Below are 20,856 nucleotides of genomic sequence, written 5' to 3'. Positions count from 1 at the left end.
AAAGGAGAGTAGGCAGGCCTTTGTGTGTGTGGGGTGACAGTGGCCAGGAGTGTGGGGCCAGGAGTGCAAAAGCCAGAGGTCCAGAATCCAGGACAATTGGAGCCAGGACTGCAGGAGCCAGAGGTTCAGGAGCCAGGGGTTCAGGAGCCAGGGGTTCAGGAGCCAGGGGTTCAGGAGCCAGGGGTATAGGAGCCAGGGGTACAGGAGTCAGAGGTACAGATGCCAGGCATGTGTATGCCAACTGGAGGCCAAGTCAGCTGGAGGCGAGAGGAGCCTCCAGGCCCAGTAAGGGCAAAGGGTCCTCTGAAGAGAAACTGCAACCCTACCACCACCACGCCCCCACCCCAAGTTCACCAAGCCCCAGCCTCTGTGTTGTGAGGAGCAATCTCCTCTGGGAAGGCTGGAGGCATGTGAGTCACAGCCACGGCCCCTAAGCAGCCCTGGGGAGGTGGGGACCGTGGCTCCCAGCCCGAAATGTGTCAGCGGCGAGATGAGCATCTTGAGTGATGTGCAGTTTATATAATTATGTAGGGCAGCGCTGCCGGGGTGTGTGAGAGCCCAACGCCAAGGAGAGCAGCCACTGGGCCCTCTGACTCTCCAGGCTACACCCCGGTCCACCACAGGCCTGGAGCCCAGCCTTCCAGGGCCAGCTAGAAGGGTAGGTGGGGCAGCATCAGTACCCGAGGTACTTTAACTCTCTCCACGCCACCCTCCACGCCCCCCCCACCCAAATCCACCCAGGGGAGGGGACCCCTCCCATTTTCCCAAGACTCTCATCACTGGCTTTGTTCCACGGCACCCTCCCCTCCTCACCCCTACCCCACATCCCTCAACTTGATAAATCAAAAGCAAACTTGCATTTTTTAGTTCTTCCCTTCTTTCTTTCCTTCTTTCTTTCTTTGAGAGAGAGAGAGGCAGAGGGAGAGAGTGGAAGAGATCACAGCACCAAAGCTTCCTTCAATGTACTGGGGGCCAGGCTCAGACCTGCCTTGCACACAGGACAAAGCAGCGCACTATTCACATGAGCTATCTCACCTGTGTGTGTGTATGTGTGTATGTGTTTTTAACTATTCAAACCAGCTACATATTTGTTTGGAACATCTTTGAAGAAGGTCGCACATCGGAAGGCAGGTATTTTTCAGTCAGACTTGAAGACCCACAGGATACTCCATCTTTTTCATTATTATTATTATCATTATCATTATCATTATTGTTATTGTCATTATCAGGGCTTCAGCACTCTGGGTCAGTTTTTTCAGAGAGAAAGAGAGAGAGGGAGACTGACTTCACGGCACCAAAGCTGTGGAGGCTGGGCTCAAAACTGGATTCCGTGCCTGGCAAAGCAGGTGCACTACCCAGGTGAGCTATCTCGCTGGCTCCCACCCACGCCCTACACCTCTCTTTCCTCATTCCTGACCGGGGAGGAATCGCTACAGCTGACCCTGCCTCGGCTTTCCTTCAGGACAAATGTTGGGACAGTACCTTCACAGCACAGTGGCCTGAAGAGACCTAGCTCTGGGGATGGGGGAATCCAGCGCAGGCCAGAGGGCCAGGGCAGGCCAGAGGGCCAGGGCAGGCCAGGCAGCAACCAGCACCTCGGTCCCTGTGCTGGATACACAAGGGCTGGGTCCACTTTCCCACCCACCAGGGGCGTGAGACTGTGTGCATCCCGGCTGCACCACACACCTGCTGTGTGACCAGGCGCAGGTTTGGCAGCCTCTCTGTTTGAGCATGTCTGAGAGGTGTGCCGAGATTCCCAGAGGCAAGATGATGAATGGGTGTCCCTCCAGAACAGAGCAACCACGAGAACCTGATCCCGGGACGAGTCACACACCGAGGAGGACCAGGACTGGGCCACCTGGCAGCCAGGAGGGGAGAGCGTGAGTCACACAACAAGCTACCCACCTACCTGAGAGTTCACTCCCCCACTCACCTCCTGCCACCCCCACCTCCCGGGGCACAGGGCTGGGAGCCTGAGGCTGTAAGAGTTCCTTCCTGTCTCTGGATGCAGCTTCTAGATCCTTGTCATCCAGGTCACAGGCAATGCTAGTAAGGGACTGCAGTGCTCCTTGGTTCCTGTTGGGACCAGACCTGATCTGGCTGGGGAAGGGGGAGTGGGCAGCGTCTGTCAGTCTCCATCAAATCAGCTCTGTCATTTATATATTTATTTATTCATTTTTTATTTATTTATTCCCTTTCGTTGCCCTTGTTGTTTTATTGTTATAGTTATTGTTGTCGTTGTTGTTGTATAGGAGAGAGAGAAATGGAGAGAGGAAGGGAATACGGAGAGGGGGAAAGAAAGACAGACACCTACAGACCTGTTTCACCGCCTGTGAAGCGACTCCCCTGCAGGTGGGGAGCCAGGGCTTGAACCAGGATCCTTACGCTAGTCCTTGTGCTTTGCGCAACGTGCGGTTAACCCGCTACATTGCCACCCAACTCCCAGCTCTATCATTTTTTTTAACAGATTTCCATTCCTACAGTTCTCCTTCGTTTCTGTGTGTGTTCATTTGTTTGTTTTTAGATAGAAACAGAGAGGTAGAAAGACAGAGGCAGAGAGAGTGAAAGAGACCACAGCACCAAAGCTTCCTTCAATGCAGTGGGGACTGGTCTCAAACCTGGGTCATGCACAGGGCAAAGGAATGCATTTTCCAAGTAAGCGATGTCACTGGTCCCTAGCAGTTGTTTTTGTAAGCAAGTCTTTATATATATTTATTTTCCCTTTTGTTGCCCTTGCTTTTTTATTGTTGTTGTTATTGATGTCATCATTGTTATATAGGACTGAGAGAAATGGAGTGAGGAAGGGAAGACAGAGAGGGGGGAGAGAAAGACAGACACTTGCAGACCTGCTTCACTGCCTGTGAAGCGACTCCCTTGCAGGTGGGGAGCCGGGAGCTCTAATGGAGATCCTTATGCTGGTCCTTGCACTTTGTGCCGCATGAGCTTAACCTGCTGCGCTACCGCCGGACTCCCTGTAAGCAAGTCTTATCTCTTTAGACATTGTGAGCACAGTTCTTTTCTGGTCAGTACTTTCAAACTCTTTTTTAAAAATTTATTTACTGGTGATTTAATAATGGTTTACAAAATCATAAGATTACAGGGCTATGGTTCTACCACCACAGTGCTGTGCCTTATTCTCTCCCCTTTAAGTGCCCAGACCAGAACCCACCCTTAGAACAGGGAGACCAGAGAGAAGGGGCCCCATAGCTAAGGGGAGGATGTCATCATCAGGACAGAATCAGGGTGGGACAGAAACCTTCTTCTCCACTCACCTATGTTATTTACCTTCCCACCTCTGGGGGCTCCCTGGGAATGTGACACTCTGCTCCTAACCTGGGACTGGAGGAGACAGGACACCATGACTGTGGTCACCTCAGGGATGTCAAAACACTTCCTAAGAAAGCAGGGGGCAATGACAGGTGACATTTCCTTTCATTCTTTGTGACATTGAATTTGATATTCCACAACACAGGAGCCTTTGATGGAGAGTGAGCTATTTTGAGTTCTTCGTTGTCTGAAACATGGACTCATATCAGTAAACCCTCATATGGTTCAATGAAGGCTGGGGTAAGAGTTCAGCCCGGTAGAACACAGGATTTGCACGCCTGAGGCCCCAGAGGTCCCAAGTTCAATTCACAGTACCACCTTGGGCCAGAGCTGAGTGGTGTTCTAATCTCTCTCTCTCTCTCTCCATCATTCTTAAAAATAAATCAAGCTGACCAGAGGACCCTGAACTTTAATTTCACCAAGACCCAGAGAGAGAAGAGGAAAAAAGGAAGGACATTTGGAAATAGCCATAAATGTAGGTGTGACTTAGAAAGGAAGAGAAAGACGGACCATAGAAAAAAATAGTCAGGGCTGGGTGGTGGCACACCTGGTTGAGTGCATGTGCAAGGACCCCGGTTCGAGCCCCTGGTCCCCATCTGCAGGGGGAAAGTTTGACGAGTGGTGAAGCAGGGCTGCAGGTATCTCTCTGTCTCTCTCCCTCTCTATCACCCCCCTCCTTCTTGATTTCTGGCTGTCTCTATCCAATAAATAAAGATAATAATAAATTAAGAAAATTTTAAAGCTGTTTTAAAACATAAAAGAAAAAATAGTCAACTCATCTATGACCTTGGGAGAACGACTGCAGTTTCCAATGGAGAGAATGGGGACACAGAACTCTGATGGTGGAAACAGTGTGGAATTGTACCCCTGTTAACTCATAATCTTATAAATCATTATTAACTCACTAATAAGAATATTGATAAAAATGATAAATAAAATAAATCATGATGACATAAAAAGGCCTAGGCTTGGGGTGAGAGTGTTTTGCAGACAACTATCATGGGGAGATAGATGAGAAATGGCACCCATTTGTCAACATCTGCACTGTAAACCATTAAGCTCCACCATAGAATAATTTCAAAAAGAAACAAAGTAAATTTTTTTTAAATATTCTTTTTTCATTGTTGTTATAGTTATTATTGTTGTTGTTAATGATGTCATCGTTGTTAGATAGGACAGAGAGAAATGGAAAGAGGAGGGGAAGACAGAGAGGGGGAGAGAAAGACAGACACCTGCAGACCTGCTTCACCGCCTGTGAAGCGACTGCCCTGTAGGTGGGGAGCCAGGGGATCGAACCCGAACCGGGGTCGTTGCAATTCGAGCCACTTGCGCTTAACCCCCTGCGCTACCACCCAACTCCCCCCTTTTAAAATATTCTTTTGCATGCCAGGAGGTGGCTAGAGCAATGGATTTATAAGCATAACCTTCTCTCCCTATCATAAAGAAATAAGCCATTTTAAAATAAATAAAAGATTAAAAAGAAAAATCAATAAATGGCTCAGTGCATCCTCTGTGAATTTATTCATTAGTTCTAGAAAGTTCGTATTCATTAGTCCTGAAGGCCTTGCCTCGCCTTCCCTTCAGGGGCAATGTTAAACACGTGCTAACCCTGCCTTTCCTCTTCAGATCGTGCTGTCTGTAGCTCTCTTTGTGTTTTCCTTTTGTCTCTTTTGTTTTTCTCTTCTTTTTAAAAAATATTTATTTATTCCCTTCTTGTTGCCCTTGTGGTTTTATTGTTGTAGTTATTATTGTTGTTATTGATGTCATTGTTGGATAGGACAGAGAGAAATGGAGAGAGGAGGGGAAGACAGAGAGGGGGAGAGAAAGACAGACACCTGCAGACCTGCTCCACCGCCTGTGAAGCGACTCCCCTACAGGTTCCGGGGAGCCAGGGGCTTGAACCGGGATCCTTCTGCCGGTCCTTGCGCTTTGCGCCACGTGCGCTTAACCCCCTGCGCTACCGCCCAACTCCCCCTAGGAGTTGTTTTTATAAGCACGTCTTATCTCTTTAGATATTGTGAGCACAATTCTTTTTTTTAATTTTGTTTTTAATTTTTCTAATAAGACTAGATTTATTCAATACTCTAGTAAAAGTTTTGATTATAAGTGTCCAACAGTATAAAAACGTACAAAACAAAAACAACAAGGGCAATAAAAGAGAATTAATAAATAAAATAAATATTTTTTAAAAGTACAAAACAGATTTGTAGATTTCTAATATATTAATACAAAGTGCATGACCACATATAGTACTTCCTACAGGCAAAGAGTGGTGGAAGGAGAAAAAGATGACTGTGGTTGAGGTCAAGTAATAAATAAATAAATACAGAAGTAGAGATGATCCATATCAAAGTATATGCTCCCACCAAATACTGCAGCCAAATTGTACAAAAAAAAAAAAAAATTAAAAACCATTTCAAAGTAATGCAGGAAGAAGGTGGTTGTGGCCACACTCCTGGCCTGTGCCCAGGGGTGTGGGAGAGCGGGCCCGCTCACCGTGTGGTCTATGTGTATGGTGGCTCGTATTTTTTCCCAAAAGGAAGAAATATAAAATCTTAGATTAAGAACTATAAAACTGGAAGTCGGTTGGTAGTGCAGCAGGTTAAGCGCACGTGGCGTAAAGCCCAAGGATCTGCGTTTCGATCCCGGTTTGAGCCCCCGGCTCCCCACCTGCAGGGAAGTCACTTCACAAGCAGTGAAGCAGGTCTGCAGGTGTCTGTCTTTCTCCCCCCTTCTCTGTCTTCCCCTCCTCTCTCCATTTCTCTCTGTCCTATCCAACAATGACGACGTCAATAACAACAATAATAACTACAACAATAAAAAAAACAGCAAGGGCAACAAAAGGGAAGAAATAAATAAATATTTTAAAAAACCTATAGAACTGTAGGGTGCCCATAAAAAGCAGCGGCTCACTCCTTATTGTTATTTATACTAACCAATGTGAGCACAATTATTTTCTGGTCAGTACTTTCAAATTCTTTTTTAAAATCTGTTTACTAGTGATTTAATAATGGTTTACAAGATCAGAAGATGACAGGGTATGGTTCCACCACCACACTTCTGTGCCCCTCACCCCACCCCCAAAGATAACCAATACAGTTTCCATAAAGTCTTAGCAACAGTTTAGCTTTCTATTTTTATTTATTATTTTTTTAACGCTTTCAAGTCTTCAAGATCTGTGTTCTATTAAGTCTCCTTTTCTTGGATGTCTAACCATCTTTGATTACGTGCTGGTGGATTTCAAATTTTTTGAAAGAAAACATTTGAGATCTGGGATCAAGTTAGTTCCACCTGAGAGCCATTTGTCTGTTTTCGTCACCAAGGTTATTGCTGGGACTTGGTGCTTGCATAATTATGCCAAGCCTGCGCCCCCCCCCCCCATTTTTCTTCTCCTTCTCCTCCTTCTCCTTCTTTTTCTTCTTTTACAAATAGAGACAGAGGAAAAAAACATGGGGAGAGAAGGCAACAGCTTCAGCACTGCTCCACTACTTATAAAGCTTCCCCTCTGCAGGTGGGGTCTGAGGTCTTGACCCCAGGGCTTGGTGCCTGGTAACATGTGCACTCTACCAGGTGTCCGACCACCCAGCCCCCACCTGAGAGCAATTTTACTTGTTCCTGCCAACCCTCAAGGAACAGTGCTAGGCCAGGGCTCCTCTCCCCAGCCTGTAAGGCTTGAGGTTCTCTGGCTCACCCTGGAGATGAGCAGGGAAGCTTGCGCCATCCTGTGAGGGCGGATCCGCTTCTGGTTCACGCTTCTGAGGGTGTCACCCGTCGGAGCCCCACACCACTGTGGGCTGGTATCTCATTATATGCCCCACCTGTGTGCTCCTTGAGACAGGATTCCTGTCTCTCTCACTCCACAAGGCTGTCAAAATAGAATTCAAATTCACTGGGAGCGGAAAAAGCCTTTGGGGGTGGGTGGGGGGAGCGGTTTCTCCTCTTGCTTACCTGCCTGGGTGCCTTTTCTCTCCCATGTGGGCAACTCCCCTGTCCGCTGCCAACCCTTGTGTGCTTTTTTTTTCTTTTCTTAATTTTTTAAAATTATTTATTTATTTATTTTCCCTTTTGTTTGCCTTGTTTTTTTTTTTTTTTTATTGTTGTTGTAGCTATTGTTGTCGTCATTGTTGGATAGGACAGAGAGAAATGGAGAGAGGAGGGGAAGACAGAGAGGGGAGAGAAAGATAGACACCTGCAGATCTGCCTCACCCCCGCCTGTGAAGCGATTCCCCTGCAGGTGGAGAGCCAGGGGCTCAAACTGGGATCCTTACACCAGTCCTTGCGCTTTGCGCCACCTGCGTTTAACCCACCATGTTACCGCCTGACTACCCCTTGTGTGCTTTTAACATACCTCTCAAACATTCATCCTGCTGTTTAAGTTGCTCTCTGTGTCACCCAGCCCAGCAAGTCTTTGTGGGGTGCCTACTATTTGCCAGGTTCCCGTGGTAGAGGCAGTGTGGGGAGCCGGCCAGCCAGAGCAGACTCTTGTGGCACCCCAGTCTCTCTGGAGAGACAGACAATGAACACAGTTGCTCAATTGATTAGTTCATTAGAGCTGTGACGCATATAGTACAGTAAGGACAGTCAAATGACAAGAAGGTCCCCTCAGCCTCCCAACCCTGCCTGGTGGACTCAGGGAAGACACTCTTAGGGATGTATATTTTCAACTGATTGCTGAAGAGTCACTTTGTCAGTTTTTCCACCAGGGTTCTCACTGGGACCCACTGCCTGCAGGACTCCACCATTTCCAGTGGTTTTTTTTTTTTTTTAATTTATTGAGGGTGAGAGACAGAGAGAAGGAGAGAGGAAGAGACACCTGCCATACTGCTCCACTATTCACTAAGTTTCCCCCCACAAATGGGGACCAGGGGACTTGAAGCCACCACCACCCCACTTCCACATCCCTGAACTTGGTAATGTGCATTCTTCTTCTTTTTTTAAATATTTATTTATTCCCTTTCGTTGTCCTTGTTGTAGTTATTATTGTTGCTGTTATTGATGTCATTGTTGTTGATGCCTTTGTTGTTGGATAGGACAGATAGAAATGGAGAGAGAAGGGGAAGACAGAGAGGGGGAGAGAAAGATAGACACCTGCAGACCTGCTTCACCGCCCGTGAAGCGACTCCCCTGCAGGTGGGGAGCTGGGGGCTTGAACCAGGATCCTTATGCCGGTCCTTGTGCTTTATGCCATGTGTGCTTAACCCGCTGTGCTACCACCCAATTCCCTAACATGTGCATTCTAACTGGTGGTGGCACACTCCCTAGGATCAATGAGTTTTATAAGGAGTTGAGGCCTAGAGGGAGAGAACACAGGTGGAGGAACCCACAAGACCTCAAAGTGGACAGGAGCTTGATGTTCTAGAGCAGGGGTGGAGAACCTCTCTTTACACCAGGGACCATTTGGATCTTTGTAACATTATTTGCAGGGCATATAAAATCAGCAACTTAAGGGGGTCAGGCGGTAGCACAGCGGGTTAAGCACATGTGGCCGCAAAGCACAAGGACTGGCGTAAGGATCCCGTTTCGAGCCCCTGGCTCCCCACCTGCAGGGGAGTCGCTTCACAGGCAGTGAAGTAGGTCTGCAGGTGTCTGTCTTTCTCTCCCCCTCTCTGTCTTCCCCTCCTCTCTTCATTTCTCTCTGTCCTATCCAACAACGTCAACAACAATAATAACTACAACAATAAAACAACAAGGGCAAAAAATGGAATAAATAAATAAATATAAAAAAAAGAATTTTAAAAAATGAATGCTTAGTGTGGCTATGAAAAAGAAGCTCCTGGGTTGATTGAATTTTGAGTCCTGCCTGCAGAGCCAAACTAAATAATTCTGAGGGCTATATATGACCCCTGGACTAGACATCCTCCAACCTCTGCTCTTGAGTATGCAGCAGGGTGGGGGTGGAGAACCAGCACTGGGCTGGGAGTCAGGGGTCAGGGGTCAGGAGGCTCAGGCTACAGGGCTCTCAAGCAGTGGTTCAGACTTTGAGCAGCAGGGAACATTGAGGGTAGCCATTCAGGCTAGGATCACCATTGCAGGGAGGAGGGTGACTCCCGAGGGACGATCGGGTCCCAGCAGGCTGCAAAGAAGGCTTTGTGGTTCAGAGGTGGACAGAGTCAAGAAACATGGCGGGTGTGGTGGTGGGTAGTGTCCCACCTGGTTAAGAGGACGGGTTACCATGCACAAGGACACAATTTCGAAACACTTCTCTTCCCCTGCAGAATGGAGGCTTCAGGAGCAATGGTAGCAGATCTGGTGTCTATCTTTCTTTCTCCCTCTCTAGCTCCTCCTCCTCTTTCAAGTTCTCTCTGTCCTATCAAATAAAGAAGAGAGAAAGAAAGAAAGAAAGAGGGAGAGAGAGAGAGAGAAAGAAAGAAAGAAAGAAAGAAAGAAAGAAAGAAAGAAAGAGAAAAACAGCTGCCGAATTCATAGTGGATTCATAGTGCTGGCACCAAGCCTCAGCAATAACCCTGGCAGCAGCGATTAAGGAGAAGGAGAAAGAGAACAAGGGAGGGAGTAATGAAGGGAAGGAGAGAGGAAGGAAGGAAGGAAAGAAAGAAGGAAGGAGTATTAAGGAATGTGGAGTCCACACAATTGTCCCTGGCTGTCCCTTACATGCCTTTTTCCCACCTGCTGGGCCTGTGTGGGTCACCACCCCCCACCCCACCCCCCAGTGCCTTCTGACTTCCTGCTGGCTTTTGGCTAATAATGGGCCCCAGCATATCTGAGGAAGAAAGAAGCAGAGAGGAGCCGGAGTGCCTCTGCATGTCCGCCCAAATCCAGCCTCTCTCAAATGGCTTGTCCTCTGTCTCCCACAGCCCCAGTTCCCACAAAGCTCAGGGGGCATTTATGTCTCTCCTGGTCTCTTGGGTCCCACAGTGGTAGTTTAACCACTGCTGTTGTGACTTTCCTGGGGTCCTTCCTCAACATCCCTTCTTGGGCTCCCAAACCTCAGCTTCACTCTCCAGTCCCTTTGGGAGGAAGTAAGACAGCTAACAGGGCCAAGGCTGGCTTTCTTTTTCTCTTCTTCTTCTTCTTTTTAAATATTTTAAATTTTTTTAATATTTATTTATTTTCCCTTTTGTTGCCCTTGTTTTTTATTGTTGTAGCTATTATTATTGTTGTTATTGATGTCGTTGTTATTGGATAGGACAGAGAGAAATGGAGCGAGGAGGGGAAGACAGAGAGGGGGAGAGAAAAATAGACACCTGCAGACTTGCTTCACTGCTTGTGAAGCGTCTCCCCTGCAGGTGGGGAGCCGGGAGCTTGAACTAGGATCCTTACACCCAAGGCTGGTTTTCTTCTAGGATGCCCAGTGCTCACCTAATACTTAAGAACTTTTTATTTTTCTTTCTTTCCCTTTCTTTCTCTTTCTCTCTCTCTCTCTCTCTCTTTCCCTCTCTCTCTCTCTCTTTCCCTCTCTCTTTCCCTCTCTCTCTCTCTTTCCCTCTCTCTCTCTTTCCCTCTCTCTCTCTCTTTTTCTTTTCTTTTCAGACTCTGGAGAACAAATCTGCCCAGGATTCCTAGAGGGGGTCCAGTCCTCAGTGACAATCAGCAGAGTGATGTTAGAGCCCACAGGAAGACTCCACTGCCATCTGTGTTCAGTAAGCAAGCACGGTGAGCCAGAGCCAAATGACAAACACGGCTGTGACCATTTTCCAGAGGCCCAGGATCTGTGAGGACAGGGGTGATGAGGACAATCATAAACATAATCTGGTGTTTGTTGTCAAACTGTGTGGTGGTGGTGGGGGGGGTGTCCATCCAGGGTGGGGGGTGCTGGGAGGGCACTGCCTGACAGTCTACTGATTCTTAACACTTCCCAACTGAGGTCCAAAGGCATCTGATTTCTGGGGGTGGGCTTGGAAGAGGGGAGGCAGAGCCACACAATCCCAGGAAGAAGCGTGCCTGGACTTGCCTGCTGCCCTCTCCCCTACCTCCTCTCCTCTTTCCCACCTAAGATTCACTTCCTCCACTTTCTCTTTGGAGATGTGCTGGCGGTGAAGCAGGTCTGCAGGTGTCTATCTTTCTCTCCCTCTCTCTGTCTTCCCCTTCTCTCTCTATTTCTTTCTGTCCGATCAACAACAATAACAACAACAATAATAGCTACAACAATAAAACAACAAGGACAACAAAAAAGGAATACATTTTTTAAAAATCTTAAAAAAAAAAAACAGCTGACAGGTGCCTGCTGACAACCATTTCCTCTTCTCACCACTTACTACTTACCTGTCGGTGGGTGGGCAGGGGCTCAGACAGAAAGCCAGGAGCAAGGAAGGGGACAAATTGCCACCTCGTGGCTCTGAGAGGTCACCTGGCTGGTCAGAGTGGGACTCAGAGACCAAGGGACTTCTCCAGGCAGGGAGACAGAACACAGCTGTGATGTCATATGAGCATGGCCAGATGAGGTGAAGAAGCAGGAAGTGAGGCCAGAGAGGGGCAGAGACCACCTCTCTAAGTGCCTCGAATTTGGGTTGGGCTGGGAGGGGAGAGGAGAGGAGAAGTGAGAAAAGGTCTAATAAAATTCACGAATTACCCACGACACTTAGTGCTTTGGACCAAACAAGGTATTCACTGGACTAAGAAAGAGATGAAGACAAAAAAATGCCCTCATTGACCTTTCTCTCTCTCTCTCTCTCTCCCTCTCTCCCTCTCTCTCTCTCTCTCTCTCTCTCTCTCTCTCTCTCTCTCTCTCAATTTAACAACTACAAAATACACTGGGCTGAAGGGATGGCAGGATGGTTATGCTTGAGGCCCCAGGATCCCAGATTCAGTCCCTAGCACCACCATAAGCCAGAGCTGAGTAGTGCTCTGATTAAACAAACAAACAAATAAATAAATAAATAAGAATAACAGAAAAGAAAGGGAGTCAGGCAATAGTGCAGTATGTTAAGCGCACGTGGCACAAAGCACAAGGACAGGCGTAAGGATCCTGGTTCAAGCCCCAGAACCCCCACCTGCAGGAGGGGGTCGCTTTATGGGCAGTGAAGCAGGTCTGCATGTGTCTGTCTTTCTCTTTCCCTCTGTCTCCCCTCCTCTCTTGATTTCTCTCTGTCCTATCCAACAATAACAACGGTAACAACAATAATAAGGGCAACAAAATGGGGAAAATGGCCTCCAGGAGCAGTGGATTCATAGTGCAGGTACCAAGCCCCAGCAGGCAAAAAAAAACAAACAAACAAAAAAAAAAAAAAAAAACAGAACAGAACAGAACAGAACAGAACAGAACAGAAAAAGAAAAACCATGGGGCTACTTTAAAGGAGTCTATTTCCAAATTCATTCTTGAAGAAGGTCCCCCATTCTCACATCACCCATGTCCCCAGCTGTATGCTGTTAGCTGGGACTGGGTTCTTACTCCAGGTTAGACCCAAACACTAAGTGACTGGTTTGCAAATACTTGCAGATTCCCAACTTGAGCGGCCAAAGTAGAAAGGAACATTGGCACTAAGATAACTTATCCCAAACCCTGCCTCTGTGTCCAGGACTCATACACAAAGCTGAGCACAATGAAGAAAAGAAACCACAGAAGGCGAGTACCATCAGGTACGGCTGGCTCCAGCAGCCAGACTGTATTATCAAGAGTTCCCTTCTTACTCCATAACCTGGTTTTGCCACTGGTGATAGGATGGGAGCGCTCACCCAGTAGAATGTACATCGCCATCCTCAAAGGCCTGGGCTTGAGCTCCCGTCACCACATAGGAGCAACATGCAAAGAAAGGGGAAGCTTCGCAATCAGGGGATTATACTGTGTGTGGTGTCTCTCCTGTCTGTGTATCTCTTTCTCTCTCCTGGTCTCTCACCATCTTCCTGGAAAGGAGAGGGTGAGGGAGGGAGGGAGAGAGAGAGAGAGAGAGAGTGACTTTGGGGAGGTAGTGGAATCACATAGCTATGAAGCCCCAGCAAAATCCTAGCAATAATACCAAAGCAAGAAAACATTAGGAGGGTGGGCAGGCAGTGACATACATACCTGATTAAATGCACACATTACAGTGCACAAGGACGCAGGTTCAAGCCCCTGGACCTCACCTGCAGGGGGAAGGCTTCATAGGTGGTGAATCAGGGCTATAGGTGTCTCTCTCCCTCTCTATCTCCCCCTCCCCTCCCAATTTCTGTTTCTATCCAATAATAAAAATAAATTTAAAAATATTTTTAAAAGTTGGGAGGGGAGACAACCTAAGAGTTATGCAAATAGCTTTCATGCCTAAAGCTCTAATATCCCAGGTTCAGTTCCCAGCACCACCACAAAACAGAGCTCTCTCTCTCCCCCCGCCTCCCTCTCACTACGTCATTTTCTCTGTATTTCTCACTAAAAAGTAAAGTAAATAAAATATTTTTAAAAAGAAAGAGGGATGGGAGGTGAGGTCAGGAAAGAGAGGAAGGCCCGGGAGACCAGGAGAGCAAGGACTTTGGAAGGAGCCACCGAGGGCCTCTTTCCTAGGCTAGGGCACAGGGAGCCCCACCAGGGACCTGGCGGGGAGGGGGCCCCCTTCCTCTCAGTGTCTTCAGGCCACAAGATGTAAAATAATCCTCACATTTTTATGGCTGTCTGACTCATTTCCTACAAAAGCAAGGTTCACCCTCCCTCCCCAATGTGTAGAGCTTTTGTCTTAAAAAATAATAATAATAAATAGAAAGAAAAGATGTGTTGAAAATCTCAAGCTGACTTTTAGACTTAAACAGTTCCCTCCCTCACCCTCGTCCCAGGCCCCCCTCACCTAATTTCCTAAACGCTGGCTGCCAGGCCTTGGAAGGACTGGGTCCAAGTGGGTGTGGGATGACTCCCGGCTACACAGGCCCCAGGACCCGCCCACCCGCTCAGGCCTCCTGGCCTGTGAGACAGGCTGTTGTAGGGGATGGGGGTGGGGAGGAGACCTCCCTGACATCAGCTGCAGTGCCTCCACAGTGCTTCAGGTTTGGGGTCCCGTGGGGCCCCCAGCATGTCCCTTGCCGGGTGGCCTTCCCAAGTCCCTCTCCACAGATTCCCGGTGCCAGTAGCATCCAGCTGGCTGCTCTCCATCCTGAGACTAGACTTCAGGGAGCCCCTGGGGTGACCTCAGAACCCAGCTGGGACAGATCCCCAGCGCTTGCAGCCACATTGCTGCTCCCTGGGGCTGGGAAGAGTGGCACTGAGTCTCTTCACCTTTGGGGACCCACAAGATCTCTGAAAATATCAGGGCTTTCAATTACCTACACACAGGGAGAAAGAGAGAGAGGTGGTGAGGAGAGAGAATATAGGGCTTGGCTTTGGAGTTCCCCCTGATTCTTTTTTATTTATTTATTTTTTAGATTTTTTAAAAATCATCTTTATTGGATAGAGACAGCCAGAAATCAAGAGGGAAGGGAGTGATAGGGAGAGACACCCATACCACTGCTTCACCATCCATGAAGCTTTCCCCCTGCAGGTGGGGACTGGGGGCTTGAACCTGGATCATTGTGCATTATAACATGTGCGCTCAACCAGGAGCACCACCACCCAGCTCCTAGAGCTCCCCATGATTCTGCCTCCCCTAGCTCCCCAATGGTTCCGGGCTGTGGGAACAGGCACCCCACTTCACACTCGGGAAACAACCCTTGTTGACACAGGGTCCCCATCAGCAGAAGGGAGCCAGGTAGGCAGGTGGGCAACTTCATGGCTCACACCTGACACCCCCCCACACACGCAAAGAGCCCAGAAAAGGAGCCCAGGTTGGAAGTTCAGGTCCTGGGGGCCAGGTGGTGGCACACTGGCAGAACTTACACATTACAATGTGCAAGGACCTAGGTTCAAGCCCCCAGTCCTCATATACAGTGGGTAAGCTTCAAGAGTGGTTAAGTGCTACAGGTATCTCTCTCCTTCTCTATATCCCCTTCCCTCTTGAGGTCTCTCTGTCTCCATCCAATATAAATTAAATTGAATATTTTTGAATGGAGGGCTGGGGGTGGTCACACACTTGGTTGAGCACATACACTGCTATGCACAAGGACATGGGTTTGAGGATCCTGCAGGGAGGGTTCTTCAAGGGTGGTGAAACAGGTCTGCAGGTGTTTCTCTCCCTCTCTATCTCCCCCTCCATTTTCAATTTCTCTGTGTCCTATTGAATACAATGAAGAGAGAGGGGGAGAGAGAGAGAGAGAGAGAAAGAGAGAGAGAAGGAAAAAAAATGGCCACTAGGAGCGACAGATTCATAGTGCTGGCACTAAGCCCTAGTGGCAACCCTGGTGGCAAAAAAAAAAAGAGAGAGAGAGAGAACCGATCCAAGGCCCCTGCACCAGGTAAAGACCCACACACAGAGCCAGCCTCCCTGGCCCAGCAGGCAAGCCCAGTGTGATGTCTTTAAGGGCCTCCACTTGTCATTCAGCTGTGGCCCCTAGAAGTTCCCAACTTGTCTCCAAGGGCGGGCCTGCAGACCAGCCTTTGCTGATCTGGAACTCCTTGGGAGCAGAATCCTCAGTTCTGGGGTCCAGGCTCCCAAGCTGCACTGAGAATGAAGTCCATCCCCAGCTACAGAGATGCCCACTGGAGTCCATGGCAACCAGCAGGCAAGGGGCCATAGGCACCTGGGCACAGCTCCCTGAGAACTCACAGGGTCTGCCCCACATCTCTGTGCACTTGACCCTGGCTGCAGGCTCTCCAGGGCTGAACTCTCCCCTAGGAGAGGAAGCAGCTATGGAAGTAACTGAAAGGACAGAGGACTTGCTGTCAAAAGCTCTACCAGGAGAACCCTGGGGTGGGCTGGGGGTGGGGTATGCGGATTGGGGTCCCCCAGGTCCACAGGGTCATTGGCCTCAGGGGAAGGGCCAGAAGGACCTGAACTTCCTTAACCACAAGAAAATGACTCAGCAGCATTGAGGAAGAATTTCTGTTTCGGCAGACGACTTTTTCCACTACGGTAATAGTTTTACGTACCCACAGGCTCCAGAGGAGGTGGGTACCCAACAGAAGGGTTTGGGGAGTTTCGATTTGAATAGACAATGCTGATTCTTAATCATTATTTTGAAAAGGCAGCTTAGAGTTTTCCAGCAGGTGGCTGGGTACTGGGGAGCCAAACCAGGTGTGTGTGTGTGTGTGTGTGTGTGTGTGTGTGTGTGTGTGTGTGTGTGTGTGTGTGTGTGTGTGTGTGTGAGAGAGAGAGAGAGGAGGATATATATATATATATATATATATAGAGAGAGAGAGAGAGAGAGAGAGAGAGAAATAGAGAGAGAGAGAGGAGGAGGAGGATATATATATATGTAGAGAGAGAGAGAGAGTGAGGGAGAGAGAGGACATCTGTTGGGGTTTTCTGGAAGGGAAACTGAGTCAGGTGCATTGCCCTGCCCAGGTGGCAAACCTGGCCCCAGTCTGCAGAAATGATTCAGGCCCTCTAGCCACCCCCTCACCCCGCGCCCTGCAAGTTTGTTGGCCGATCTAAATACATTGATTGAAAGCCAAGTGCCTGCCAGGCTGGGCACAAACTCCTCCTCTCACAACTCTGGGAGGTGGCTCCCACTCTATATACCAGCTGAGACTCTAAGGGGATAAAGTGAGGCCACTCAGCATCACCCGCCTCCTGCCCTTTTTCTGGCTCCTGGCATCCCCAGACGCAGCCCAGGCTTATCTGTCACAGCTACCTGCAGCTCTGGGCTGGGTGAGCACCAAGGGTCGGGAGCTCCCTTCCTGGGACCTGGCTCCATTATCAGCACCTTGGTGAACAGTAGGCTGGGCTTCACCTGAATTCTAGGACTGAAAGTCCAGGCATCATCTCTTTGCTACGAGCACCAATAGCAGGGCAGGACAATAGGGTGGTGATCTCAGGAGTGCAAGGTCTGATTCTGTCCCTGTGACTTCCAGCCTGACAAGTGGGGTGATGACAACGAATCCCAGTCCATGTGCCTGGTGAGAAAGAAAGCTGACTGATTTGGGTCCGTCAATAGCCCAGGTGGCTTTCCCAGAGGAGGTCACTCTCAGACTACCTGGATGGCAACAGCAAGCACAACGAGGACCCAGGACGAGGACCTAGGATAGTGACTGCCCATGCAGGGAGGGAAGGGGTGCTCCTCCCCAGCCTCTAGCTCCAGAGGGAGACCTTCTGTCTGCTCCTACCTTGGCAAGCCCCACAATTTCTTTTCTTTTTGTTATTGACAGTTTTTTTCCTTTTTTAAAAAAATTTTATTATCTTTATCAGATTCAGATAGTCAGAAATCAAGAGGAAAGGGGGAGATAGAGAGGGAGAGAGACAGAGAGACACCTGCAGCCCTGCTTCACCACTCATGAAGCTTTCCCCCTGCAGGTGGAGGACTGGGGACTTGAACCTGGGTCCTTGCTCATTGTAACATGTGAGCTCAACCAGGTACACCACCACCCAGTCCCTATTTTTTCACTTGCATTTTATTTGATAGGTCCAAAATCGAGAGGAGAGGGGAGATCTAGAGGAAGAGAAACACTTGGAGCACTGCTTCACTGCTCATGAAGTGTCCTCCTTGCAGGTGGGGAATGGGGGGCTTGAACCTGGTTCCCTGGGCATGGTAGTGTGTGTGATCAACCAGGTGTTCCATCACCTAGCCCCAAGCCCCACAGTTTCTTGTTCCCCTTCCAGAGCATATTTTTCCCTGGGGCCTGGGGTGACAGGGTCCTTCTTCCCACTGTACTGCTGGCTAAACCTCAGTTCTACTGAGGGGACACCTCCACATCCTGCCTCATCCTGACTCCTGCGCTGAGTTTCCCAGCCTTCAGGGGAGCTGAGGTGGAGCCCTAAGTTACACCCTTGGGTGTTGGGGGGGGGGGATTGGGGGACTGGCCAGGACTCTAGGGATTTCTAAGGACAGAGTCAGCCGGGCCAGGGCAAGGGTTCTGCCTGGGACCAGGACACGTGTCCTGCTCTGTGGCCTCCCCAGGGCTCAGCCCGCTGGCCAGCCTCCGGGGGAGGAGCAGGGGCTGCAGAGGCTGAGGGAGGCGGGGAGGCCAGCAGTCTCCCGGGGGTGCTGGCAGATCCAGGGCAAAGGGCAAGACAGAGCTGCTCCAAGCAAGGAAGCTGGGCGGGGAGCAGCGTGCAAAGACCCTGATGGGTGATGGAAGGGCCTGACTCTAGGATTTACTGGGGGGAGGGGGTGATATCAGGAGGGGTTCCCTCATGGAGACAGATAATGAAAGCAAGGAAGGTGGGAGTCTGGCATGAAAAAGGATTGGAACTGGCCAGGCCAGGGAACGGATGAGAAAGAGAGAAAGACAACATGAAATGAGTGACATGTGGGGGGGAGGGCCCCCTAGAGGTGACTCACTAAAGAGGGACATTACTGATTAAGAGGCTTTCCCCAAGCCAGAGCCCTCAAGAGTTGGGCAGGGCCTGTGGGAGTCCCTCTGTTTATTGTCCCTGATTCCTACTCAGACTTCCCCACCCTGGGGTTCACATGAGATGGCTATATGCTGGTGTGTGTGTGGTGTGGTGTGGTGTGGTGTGGTGTGGTGTGGTGTGGTGTGGTGTGGTGTGGTGTGGTGTGGTGTGGTGTGGTGTGGTGTGGTGTGGTGTGGTGTGGTGTGGTGTGGTGTGATGTGTGTGGTGTGGTGTGGTGTGGTGTGGTGTGGTGTGGTGTGTGTGTGTGTGTGTGTGTGTGTGTGTGGCCATGTACACCCAGAACTCCCAGCCACCTAGGACAAAGCTCCTCCCTAGAGCCCATCCTACCTGGGGGTCCTGGAAATCTCATAGGGCTGAGTGTCTCATCCTCAGAGCAGAGACAACACCCCCTCCTCCTAGGGTTGGCCCCACCCAGTGGCACTATCAGAACTCCTCCCACACAGGTGAAGACCTTCTGACTTTTGCACCTGCGGGCACAGCTCCGGGCTTCTGCAGGCCCAATGGGGGTGTCCCTCTCAGATCAGGTCCCAAAATGGTGTGTGCATATGACAAGCACTGACATTCACACCCTCACCCCTGAGCCCATCTTTCTCCATCCAGAACCCTCATCGGCTCCCAAGATCCCAAGGCAGCAACTCAATTTTTTAAAAATGATTACCTTCCTTCCTTCCTTCCCGCCTGCCTGCCTGCCTGCCTGCCTTTCTTATTTTATTTATTTAGGATAGAGACAGAGAGAAATTGAGAAAGAAGGAAGAAATAAAGGGAGAGACAGACACCTGCAGCACTGCCTCACCACTCATGAATCTTCCTCCTTCCAATGCAGATAGGAGCCAGAGACTTGAACCCAGGTCCTCGCACACTCTAGTGAATGCATTCAACCAGGTGTGCCACCACCCGGCCATGCAGCAATCTTCAGCCCATCGCTACCTGGCTGAGCCAGTCCATGTCCCACCTTACCAGGGCCTCCTTTAACCTCTTACCACCACCAAGCTGTGCTCGGCACCCCTGATTTCTGGGCAGGACTCAGTAGCTGGTGTGTGTGGTTGTGGCATCTCCTAGGCACATCGTGCAGAGCGTGAGTCCCACAGAAATCCACATCCATCTGCCAGCACCCTGCCATTCTCAGCTCCATCACTTTCCCACAGGCACCCTGTTAGGTTATGGATGGAAAGGAAAATGATTTTTCCAAGATGTCTGTTGTTTTTCTCAGTTTCTGAGCTAAGAATGTTGGTTTTCATCTTCTATCAATAATTCAACAGTATTTTGCAAAAAAAAAAAAAAAAAAAAAGGATTTCAGTGGTCTAATTTCACACCCACACCTGATGTATGCCACTACACCACATCCCTCCACCAAAGTTCTGAGCCGCTTCTCCCTCCTCCCCCATTTTCACAAAGTCCAAGAGACTATTTGGTCACCTATTTTTTTTTTCCAATTTCAGAATTTTAGTCATCTAGATTCCATATATGAGCAAAGCTGGCTGGCTGGCAGTTGTCCTTCACCTCACTACTTATTTCACTTAGCATAATCACCTCTACTCCCACCCAAATGTTGTTATCTCACTTTTATTTATTTTATTTTTATTGTTTCATTGACTATATATATATGTGTGTGTATATGTGTGTGTGTGTGTGTGTGTGTATCCCATAACGTTTTTTTATTTGTTATTGGATAGAGACAAAGAGAAATTGAGAGAGAAGGGGGAGATAGAGAGGAAGAGAGACAGAAACATCTGCAGACCTGCTTCACTACCTGTGAAGCGACTTCCCTGCAGGTGGAGAGCCGGGGGCTTGAACCGGGATCCTAACTGGTCCTTGCGATTTGCGCCACATGCGCTTAACCCACTGAGTTACTGCCCAACTCCCTGTCCCATAACTTTTTTTTTGTTATTTTTTTTATTCTGTGAATGTTATTTTTTATTGATTTACGAAATTGTAAGATAATAGGGATATAATTCCATAACATTCCAACCACCAGAGTACCATTCCCTACATTAGAACCCATTCCCTACATTAGAAACTGTAGCAGTTCTCCCAAGGTCACAGATAAGGGCTGACATTCTATCTATCTATATATCTACAATATATTTTTTTTTTCTTGGCCTATTCTTTTTTTCTGTGACCTGCCTTTACTTCCTAAGTCACACCTACACCTCTTCTTACAGCAATGCTGTAAGTCTCCCTGGGCAAACCTTATTTGAAAAGAGGTGCCAAGGGCCAAGAAAACAC

The 20,856-nt window shown here is 48.9% G+C and overlaps 2 long non-coding RNA genes across 2 annotated transcripts; one reads left to right on the top strand and one right to left on the bottom strand.

Moving 5' to 3' along the window:
* The first annotated feature begins 1,420 nt into the window (after positions 1-1,420).
* On the top strand, positions 1,421-11,040 carry LOC132536789 (uncharacterized). Its single transcript, XR_009548322.1, has 2 exons — positions 1,421-1,880; positions 10,816-11,040. It is a non-coding gene; the product is annotated as an uncharacterized LOC132536789 (long non-coding RNA).
* A 951-nt stretch (positions 11,041-11,991) lies between these two features.
* LOC132536790 (uncharacterized) lies at positions 11,992-17,043 on the bottom strand. The gene is made up of 2 exons (XR_009548323.1): positions 16,910-17,043; positions 11,992-13,126 (listed from the first exon to the last, which is right to left on the bottom strand). It is a non-coding gene; the product is annotated as an uncharacterized LOC132536790 (long non-coding RNA).
* Positions 17,044-20,856: the final 3,813 nt, after the last annotated feature.

The sequence above is a fragment of the Erinaceus europaeus genome, chromosome 2, assembly GCF_950295315.1.
Source record: "Erinaceus europaeus chromosome 2, mEriEur2.1, whole genome shotgun sequence".
Taxonomy (NCBI): domain Eukaryota; kingdom Metazoa; phylum Chordata; class Mammalia; order Eulipotyphla; family Erinaceidae; genus Erinaceus; species Erinaceus europaeus.
The sequence above is the reverse complement of the archived record's forward strand: the minus strand, read 5'-3'. Positions and strand labels throughout refer to the sequence as shown.